At 33.8% G+C, this 10139-nt stretch overlaps 1 long non-coding RNA gene across 2 annotated transcripts; it reads right to left on the reverse strand.

Annotated features, from left to right (window-relative positions):
- Positions 1-1589: 1589 nt before the first annotated feature.
- LOC112006420 (uncharacterized) lies at positions 1590-9213 on the reverse strand. Of its 2 annotated transcripts, XR_010629678.1 has the most exons (8): positions 9128-9213; positions 8743-8985; positions 6886-6973; positions 6085-6224; positions 5534-5597; positions 4755-4852; positions 4578-4639; positions 1590-2169 (listed from the first exon to the last, which is right to left on the reverse strand). It is a non-coding gene; the product is annotated as an uncharacterized LOC112006420 (long non-coding RNA). The 2 variants fall into 2 exon arrangements; XR_010629679.1 differs by lacking the exons at positions 6085-6224; positions 9128-9213 and having other exon boundaries at positions 8743-8885.
- Positions 9214-10139: the final 926 nt, after the last annotated feature.

The raw sequence follows: 10139 nt of genomic DNA on the forward strand, positions 1-10139 counted from the left end.
ATCTTCTTACACAGATCACAGTCCACCTCAATTGGAATGTGGCGGTCTCGAAGTCAGGTCTTCGTTGGAAGTATGTTCTTGCAAGCCCGCCAGGCGAAGTTTCGAATTTTGCTTGGGCATTTCAGTGCCCATATCAACTTCCATAAGACTTTCATTGCTGAGTTGTCTAAGCACTGTCCTTCGACTTGGCTGTCAAGAAGCTTCTTGGCCACGTGGTAAGCACTGCGAACAGAGAATGCCCCATTTGGTGTTACGGCCCAAACTAGATGATCCTCAGTGGGGAGGAAGCTAAGTGGGATGCCTAATATTACTTGGGCTTCATGTGGTAGAAAGGTACGGTGTATAGCATCCGCTTTCCACGCATGCAGCTCTTGGTCAATTAGGCATGAAACATAATCTCCATTACTCAGGGTCATTCGAGGGCTCACCACTTTGTAGGATGATGGGGTTAGCATCCATTTGTCTTCCCAGATTCGGACTTTCGCGCCATTGCCAATGTTCCATCGAGTGCCTTCAAGAATAACATCTTTCGCAACCATAATACTCCGCCATGCGAAGGAGGGCCGTTTGCCAAGTTGTGCATCTAAAAATGTATCATTTGCAAAGTACTTGACCTTGAACACTTGGTGGAACAAGGAGTTTTGATTTTGCGTGAAGCGCCAGCCCTGTTTTACCAAAAGAGCTAAGTTAGCAAATATAAATAGCAGCAAGCTAAAAGCCTTTAACCTGCTGCTATTTATATTAGCTAAAATCACTTTGGAATTTTCAAAATATTAGCTTTCCCTGCTGCTATTTATATTAGTACATTGCTCATTTTGTAGATTTTTTTCATAAATTAGTTTATTAATAATAATTGGTAAGATTACCAAAAAAAAAAAAAAAATTCCAGAGAGAACTGAACAACAATAAAAACGAGAAAAAAGAAGCTGAATTGTAGTCAGCAATGATGTGATTTTTCAAATGGCAGTTCAGTCATTACCCCTGACTGAGTGGGAATGGGGCGAATTTAGATCCCAAAACATTAGCCATGGCAATGGATGGCTCAGATCAAAAGTTATTAAACTTAACTTTCCACTGAAAATAATTGAGAGGTTAAAAATAAAGATCACACGGCTAAGATGGAAAGTTAACTTCTTTTTATTTATTTATTTATTTAACTTTTCATCCGAGCCATCCAGTAATTGCTCGAAATGCAACACAGTGGGGGGCAACACACTCTCAAAGACATGGATTACTCAGAAAAGGGAATCTTGACTCTCCTTCCAAAAAAAAAAAACAAGAGGAACTAACTTGACAGAAACTTACAAATCAGTGAATCACTGGTCAGAAAAAGGACGTAAGCCAACCGAATAGGGAACCGGAAAGCGGAAGTGACGCTTTATAATACTACGTTGGGCCGCATGTGCAAGGCACGTACTGACTTTAGTAAAAAAACAAAAATAAGTAAGTTTAAATTTTAATTATATTTTCAACATTGAGGCAAAATATAAATCAATTAATTTTTAAAGTAATTTTTAAAGTGCATATGTATTTTGTTATCAAAAGGGACATTAAATTGAAAGCATCTGAAAGAAATACAAAGATTATAATAGCTAACTAATATAATACATCATAACATAATATATTAACAAAGTTCAAATATATACATGTGCTTTGAAATGCACCATAGTATAAGTATATAGGTTGTACATACTTCAAATATATTCATGTGGATGATATCATAAGTATATATGATTTACATACTTCAAATATATACATGTGCTTTGAAAAGCACCATATGATAAGTATATATGATATGTAAAAAGAAACCCAAAATGTTAATTTCTAATAATAGGCACATAATGGAGTAACAAAAATGAGGTAATGTTTTGATGACTTCATTTAGTTATATGAAAAGACAGTGATACATTATATATGAATAATGTATCTATTTGTCTTTTGTATGTGCCTATTTTTTTTTTACACAGTTCCAAAGGGAGATGTCTTGCATTACATAGTTCTTTTTGAACTTCATTTTCATGGATTTTCTTGAGGTGAATCATGAATGGCAATGATGTTGAACTTATAGCGCGGTTCTGCAGGGGTGTCCAACTTTATTGCTCTTACTTGGATGAGAGAGTTCTTATCAGCGAAGAGCTTGACAAAGCTTTCAATATTTTTGATTCCATCCTATAACCAAATAAGTACACTTAATTAAACTAAAATAAGGATTTGATCAAACTTAAATTTAGAGACTTGAGTTCTCTCCACCACAAATCACAGAATGCAGCAACCAGAAAATGTGCAGCAACCCAGAAACCAGAAAATGCAGCAACCCAGAAAAGAAAACTCAACGCAGAAACCTAGAACAACACAGAATAGTAACCCAGAAAACACAAGCAGACCAAGCAGAAAAGAGAAAAACCTAGAACATCAACCCAAAAAACACTAACAGACCCAGAAAACACTAACCCACAACAGAAAATATTCCAGGATGGCTTTTATAGTTATTTAATAAAAAAATCCTAAAATTAGCCATACAAAGCGCAAATAAAAGAGTTTTTTGTAATTTATGCTTAAATGTTTCTATTGTGTCATAGGTTGTTTTTTGTTATTCATACTACTTTCTATATCATCTTACATTTTAGCTTGCTTAGTTCTAGTGAACACCCTTTTAAGCAAGAAAAAAAAAATCAATGTTAGGTAACAAATAAAACACCATATATTACCATTCTAGCTTTCCAAGCGTGACAACCAAATAAAATTCTAAATAAAAATAAAAATTGAAACAAAAGGCAAACACCCAGTTTAGATATGTTGAAGTAACACAATGAAGCTAAATTAACTGACACAATCAGATAGTACACCTGAAATAACACTTGCAAAAATATGATATACTTAAATTGAAAAAACATATAAAATTAAATCCAATCAAGCAAAACAAGTAGAATCCATAACTTGGAGTGCAGCCAGCATGAAGATTTAGAGGAAAAAGTTTGAAGTTGTGCATATTTGCATTTTTGAAAATCAAAATTGAGAGATTTTATATATACCATCATTGAAGCAACCAAAGTCCAAAATAGCTTCCATATATACAAAAGACCAAATTAGAATAATTTCTTTATATTTGAGAAAGATTAGATATCCAAGAACTTCAAAATTCATATCCCTAATCCTTTTTTCTTACCTTTTTCTCAATTTCTTCGAGAAGAGAGGATAAGGAGTATGGACATTTTAATAAGCTAGCAAATACAAAAAATAAAATTTTGAAATCACTACGGTTGCTTTTATGATGTCTACCAATAGCTTTAGAGTATCTGTTGTACGCATCAGTCCAAATTCTCTGAACTAATACCAGCTTTGAATTTTCCTTAAAATTACATCAAAATATCAATAAGGTGATAAAGAAAAAATAAAAAGGGAACATTCCGTCATAGTAGTGACCATGAATACTGATTACATGAGATAGTGTGAAAACACTCATCTTTGTCATTTAAAACTCCACCAAATGCCAATTCATATAACAAGTCTTTCTAGAAGACAAGCAAGAAAACAAACTTGAACTAATGATTCTTCATAACAACTGGGAGGCACAACAACTCTACAAGCTGTATTATTATGTATTATATTATTTGCCGAACTGTAAATTAGTTGTATCTTGTTCTAACCATTGTGCAAGAGTAACTCTCAATTTCGCTCATGGACAACTCTAGATGTTCTGACCACGCGAAATCTTGCAAGCTTAAGAAAAATAAGGGTTTGTTGCTCTTTTCCACTACATTTCATTGCATTTATTTTTTTACTCTTAATGTTTGGGCCCTTTTGTTCTGTCAGGTTTGTCATAGAAACTTTGAAAGTTTCTTTTGGTTGATACTTAATAAGCATTATGTTTCTGGTCTGGTAAAGCGGCATAGAGTTAGTTTGTTCTTTATTGTAAATGCAGTGTGTTCTAAAGTGTAATAATTCTATTTTCAAATTGATAAGACTTGGCAATTCAATATGTTCAAAAATTTTATTACTTTTAGTGGCCAAGATGTTGTTCATCATGGATGAAGACATGATCTAACAAAGGGAGCTTACACAAGAAGGCTAAAGTACATAAAGAATTGTTGGACAAACAACCCATCAACACATTGTGGATAAGCTGTCATGAACTCAATAACACGGCCTAAACTTCACAAACAAGACAAACATGCATATAGACCTATATCAACAATTTATCCTTTTTTTTTCTTTTTTCTTTTCTTGAAGAATTAAGACATTATCCTCAAAATGCAAAGCTCGGCCAAGCATGGCAAAGCATAGCTATTGCCATGACAAGAAGCTAACCAAATCCAAACACATCAAAAACATTACCATGACCTATTACATAACTAAGGTAAGGAAATGAAAAATAATGCGCAGAGAACAAAAAATATAAAATAGCCCTTTTTGGCATTTTCACAAACATGTATATGCATAAGCACTCTTATAAAAAACTGAAACTTTGAATGCAAAAAATTCACCCATCCCAAATCCTATTTACTAACTCAATCACATGCAATTCAATATTATCTTCTCACATCATAAAATCAAAAGAAGAAAGAGAGGAAAAGAACCTTATGGACATTTACTTTCATGTCCTCGAACCTTGAAAATCTGACCTCATCATGATGTTGTTCTATTAAGAAAAAACAGAATAGGAAATTGGAAAAAAGTTTATCAAGAAAACACAATCAAATAGAAGGAATGAATGAATCAAAGTGGGGAAAAAAAAAGGTTAAAAAGAGATTTACCTACTGTATGTGTGATCAGTAGTCTTTGGAAAAAGAGAGCTTCAGTTTCACAACTAAAAGAAGCTCAACAAATCATAGCCACAGTCCATAATCGCTAGCTGAATAGCAAAAGTTAAAAGGTAAAAACATGTACATGTCAAATATCAATTATATGGCATAATTTTTCTATTACTAATTGAATTGAAAAAACCCAAGAATTTTTTTTTTTTCCCAAGCAGATGCTTGACCTAGAAAGTATTAAAGAACCCATATTTTGCCCCCCAAAAATTAGACCCATGGAAAGGAAAAGAGGTTTTGAGGAGAGGTGTGGATCTTGATCTAAGACTAAGAAATACCAACCTGAGCATTATTTTGCCATGAAAATCACTGCTTGGTCTCAGGTTGTGTGATTTCTACTCTCTATGTCTCCTAAGGTTTTGTTTTTGGATAGAAATTTGATTTAAGGGAGCAGGTTCTGGAACACTCTTTCTCACTCCTTTCACTCTCGGTTTCTCTCTCTTCATTTGGTTATTATCCTCAACCAAACGCACCGTTTTAGCTCAACAAAAGGACAAAACTTAACCAAATCAAAATCACTGTAGAAAGAGCATTCGCTCTTTTTATTATACAAGAAGAAAAGAGATTAATTTGAGTGAAAATTGATTTGATTACAGATCACTGATCACATTATGCCTAGAATCAATATATCAAATATTTGCAAATATAAATAAATATATATATATATTTTTTTTTTTTTCAAAGACCTAACATTTTTATCAAAAACACAAAGCATACCTTACCTTTGTGAGGATGATATCCAAAAGATTAGTCACTACTTTTGAATCAAATAGCTCAGCTTGGTGGCTGCAAATCGAATATAACAAATTAGCACTTCCAAAAAATTTGTTTAAACCAAAAAAAGAAAAAGAAAAAAAGAGGAAGATTACAAACCCCATGACCAACCACATCACCACCACCATTACCGGAAACAAAAACACCAACAATTGATATATTCTTCTAGAACATTATAATTTTTATGGTTTTTTTAATTCTTTCTACAGGTAGGATCATTCATTTATGTGTATAGGGAGAAACATAAAGCACAAATTTTGCTATGAAATTGATGGAAAAACAGCAACTTTACAATCGATTGGAGTAGGTAGCTTTTCTTTTTGGCAAAATCGGTTTTGTCTCTGGTGTATTGGTCTGTATCATTAGTCCATTTTTTCCCGTTGTTAAAAAATAGAGAGAATGACATGGGATTAGGCAAAAATGGAACCAAATTATGATTAGTGAAACTTCAAAGTGGGAATATTATAGAGAGAGAGAGAGAGAGAGAGAGCGAGAGCACTTAGCTATAGTGTGTTAGCCGAAAATACCAAAGATGGAACCAAATCCGCTTTCTTTATGATCTGTTTCTCTCTCCCTCTTTCAATATCTTCTCCCCTTAGAAAGGAGAAACCCATGCACACACAACTCCATACCCAGCAGCTAAAAGTTTAGAAGAAAAGAAACCCAAAATACCCATATTAGTAAATGAAAAGAAGAAATCAAGAATGGTTAATACCCATATTTGATTTTTAAAGTACATAGAGATTTACATTGATCAAATCAAAAGAGACATTAATTCTCAAAAAATAAAATACATTAATTTTACTATATGCAAATGAAACACTGATATATCCTTCTCAAATAAAAGACATTAATTTATAGGCAAATGAATCTAGTTGTATCATCCAATTTAACTTCACCTCAGCAGCTAGAAGTTGAACAATGAAATGAATAATCAATTAAAAATACTTACTTGTAGTCTATGTGATTGTTCTTTGAAGAGATACAGAGCTTTAGTTTCATAGCTCAAGGAATCTCAACAAAGACGTATATATTATTATCTTTTGGTTTTTCTATTCGGCTAGCATGTATATATCACCACCAAGAATTGCCAATTCAAAGTTTCAGCAACTATTTGCTAGTACAAGCTAAGTAGATGAACCATTGGGAATTTATTCAGCCCTTCATATGCAAGCAGGGCCATAAAGATAAAGTCGTATAGCAATAACAAATTGTCTAATGAAAAACCAGATAAATGCTAGCAAGGAAGCAATAATTTATAAATTCACTCTCTAGAAAATATTGTTGCTACTCTGCATACCATTTTCTAGAGCAGACAAGTCCTCATTCTTCTCCTGCAAGTCATGTGCCAGCTGATATGTCCGCTCAGTGGTCTTCAGTGCATTTCCCTCCAAGGAAAAAATGAAAATTCATGAGCATAAACTATACAATTACAAGCATCAACAACCATGTATTCAATAGATAAAACAACCTATAAAATATTGATGAATTATTCAAAAATGACAAATAAGAAAAATGGCTGAGATGATTATCAAGATCTATAATTTATATTCCCCTTTGTTATCTCTAGAGGATGTGTTGCCACAAATGGTTAGCCAAAATTCATAAAATTTTGAGCAAATTGATTAGCAAGGCATTCAACCACATAGAGAATAAACATAGATTTGCAACTACTTGGAAGGGTAAGCAAAGCCTTAGAAATTTTTTTCAATTTAGCGTCCACTAACACCCATATGCATATTATATAGCCAACTTTGAAGCAAATAACTCAACTCTCAATCATGTGAAGATAAGTACAAAGCGACTCAGATTGGTAATGAATGCTGGACGGTGGTTCTGTTTTCGACTTTGCGTATCAAATTTTCCACCATGCAAATCAAACCACCAATGTTGAGGCCACCTAGACCACTTTCTTGAATTACATAAATGTAAAATCAAACACATATCATCATATAAGTATCTCTCGAAACTACACAAAAAATTCAACAAAACAAGCCTTTTGTGCAAGTGCAATAATTTTAGGAGTGTGCTCTGATGGTGTGAGTAACCATCGTACAACACTAAGAGTGAGCAGCTTTAAATCCTATTACTTTTCCAACCAGAATAGTAAATTTCAATTACTTTTTTTTTTTTTTTCAGTTCTCCATGCCCTCAAGATAATCATTAGACTGTTTCATCCCCAGGTCAAGCAATGAATGCCTCCATCATTTCATTAAAGCAAATTACGGACAAGATTTGATTCATTGATAGCCAATGACACACACAAAAGAAATATATATATATATATATATACTAAAAATCATAAAATAAGAAGGCTAATTGATGAACAAATCAATAATCAATTTTTAGTTTCTTATTAAGTTCCCAAATTGCTAGCAAAATGAAAAGCTAATAATACATACGATGTTAAATATCAATTACAAACCCAGGAAGCCAAAGGAACAAAACATGCCCATATAACTAAGATTTTTGCCGTTTTGAGCTTTAGGTAAGTTATATTGTGAGCTGCCCTAGAACTCAGGAAAAAAAAAATACAAATTCTATTCTCCAAATTTTCTACTAACGAACTTGTAATCAAATGTACACAGATCTAATCATTCTAGAGAGGAGGGGATTTAAAGGAGATTAAAAATAAGAGAATGAGAAGGAGGATCTACCGATCTAGGAATTTTAGGGAAGGCGAATCAGAAAATTAGGAGAGAGAGAAATATATATATATATATATATATACACACACACTGAAAATCATAAAATAAGAAGGCTAATTGATGAACAAATCAATAATCAATTTTTAGTTTCTTATTAAGTTCCCAAATTGCTAGCAAAATGAAAAGCTAATAATATATACAATGTTAAATATCAATTACAAACCCCAAGAAGCCAAAGGAACAAAACATTCCCACATAACTAAGATTTTTGCCGCTCTGAGCTTTAGGTAAGTTATATTGTAAGCTACTCTAGAACTCAGAAAAAAAAAATACAAATTCTATTCTCCAAAGTTTCTACTAACGAACTTGTAATCAAATGTACACAGATCTAATCATTCTAGAGAGGAGGGGATTTAAAGGAGATTAAAAATAAGAGAATGAGAAGGATGATATACCGATCTAGGAATTTTAGGGAAGGCAAATCAGAAAATTAGGAGAGAGACACATACCTAGCCAAGCCACCCATTTCTCTCCCATCATGTAGAGAACCATTAACCGAGCAAAGAAAAACTCTCGGCTCCCTTCGCTTCCATCCCAAACTTTCCCTCACCACCTCCCACACTCTCTCTCTTCAAGTTTTGTTTTAGTCACTCCACTTCAAACAGCTTTGCTTTTCCTCAAAAAAATCACCACTTTGGCTACCAAAACAAACATTACTTGACTAAACACAACTCCATACCCAGCAGCCAAAACTTTAGAAGAAAAGAAACCCAAAATACCCATATTAGCAAATGAAAAGAAGAAATCAAGGAAATCATAAAGAATATAAATTTAGAGAATGTAAATAATAGTTGTGGTATGAGTTGAGAGAAAAACCAAAGCCACAATCCAGACCTTTGATTCGTATAATAGTTGAAAAGCCCTCTCCATCCAAGTAGGCAAAGCCCTCTCTACTCACCACCGCACCCATGGATTCCTCAACATTCCTTACAGGCCGATTGAATGCAATTTCAACAGATTTAAAATAGCGTAAGCAGAATATTAAGCATTCCTCTGCTATATACCCTTTTGCAATGAAGCCTTCTGGATAAGTTTTATTATGCACGTAGGACTTAAGTCTTGACAAGTACCTATTGACAAACCCAGGATCAACAACAAGAAATTGGTATGTTAAACAAAACCAAATAGACCAAGTTAATATATGTGTTACCTCTTTATGGGATACATCCAACGATAATGAACTGGGCCAGTAACTTTGGCTTCGCTAGCCAAATGCATAACTAGATGTACCATCACTGTAAAGAAAAAGTGAGAGAATATCCTTTCCAACTCACACAATGTCACTGCAATTCACTTCTCATGAGCCTCAAGTTCCTCCACATTTAGTTCTTTGGAACATATCTTCCTAAAGAAACAAGATAAGTCAATTAAATTCCTACTCACTTCAGGGGGCAAAGATCCGCGTATTGCTATTGGAAAAAGTTGCTGCACTAAGATGTGATTATCATGGCTCTTCATCCTACTAATCTTGTGTTCTTTGAGTTTAACGCAACATGAGATGTTTGAAGAATATCTATCTGACACTCTTAGAGCATTAGCATTGGGGAATGCTAATGTCAAATCTAAGGGAAATTTAGAATTTTAAGCCCCAAAACCATCTGCATTGTAAATAGAATTGCACTGTAGCAAGTATTGTAAAAAAGTAATAATATTTTATCTGACTCTCTCTCCTCAGTCTCTCATCTCTTGTCTCTGTCAATAATCTCTGTCTCTCCATCACTGAACCCAAAAACCATATCACGGCGAAATAGCCAGCACCATACACGCCAACCCAAAAACCAACACCACGGCGAAACAGCCACCCAGCACCATATCACGCCAACCCAAAAACCGAAACAGCCACCCG

The sequence above is a fragment of the Quercus suber genome, unplaced genomic scaffold (genome assembly GCF_002906115.3).
Source record: "Quercus suber isolate HL8 unplaced genomic scaffold, Cork oak 2.0 scaffold_108, whole genome shotgun sequence".
Classification (NCBI taxonomy): Eukaryota; Viridiplantae; Streptophyta; class Magnoliopsida; order Fagales; family Fagaceae; genus Quercus; species Quercus suber.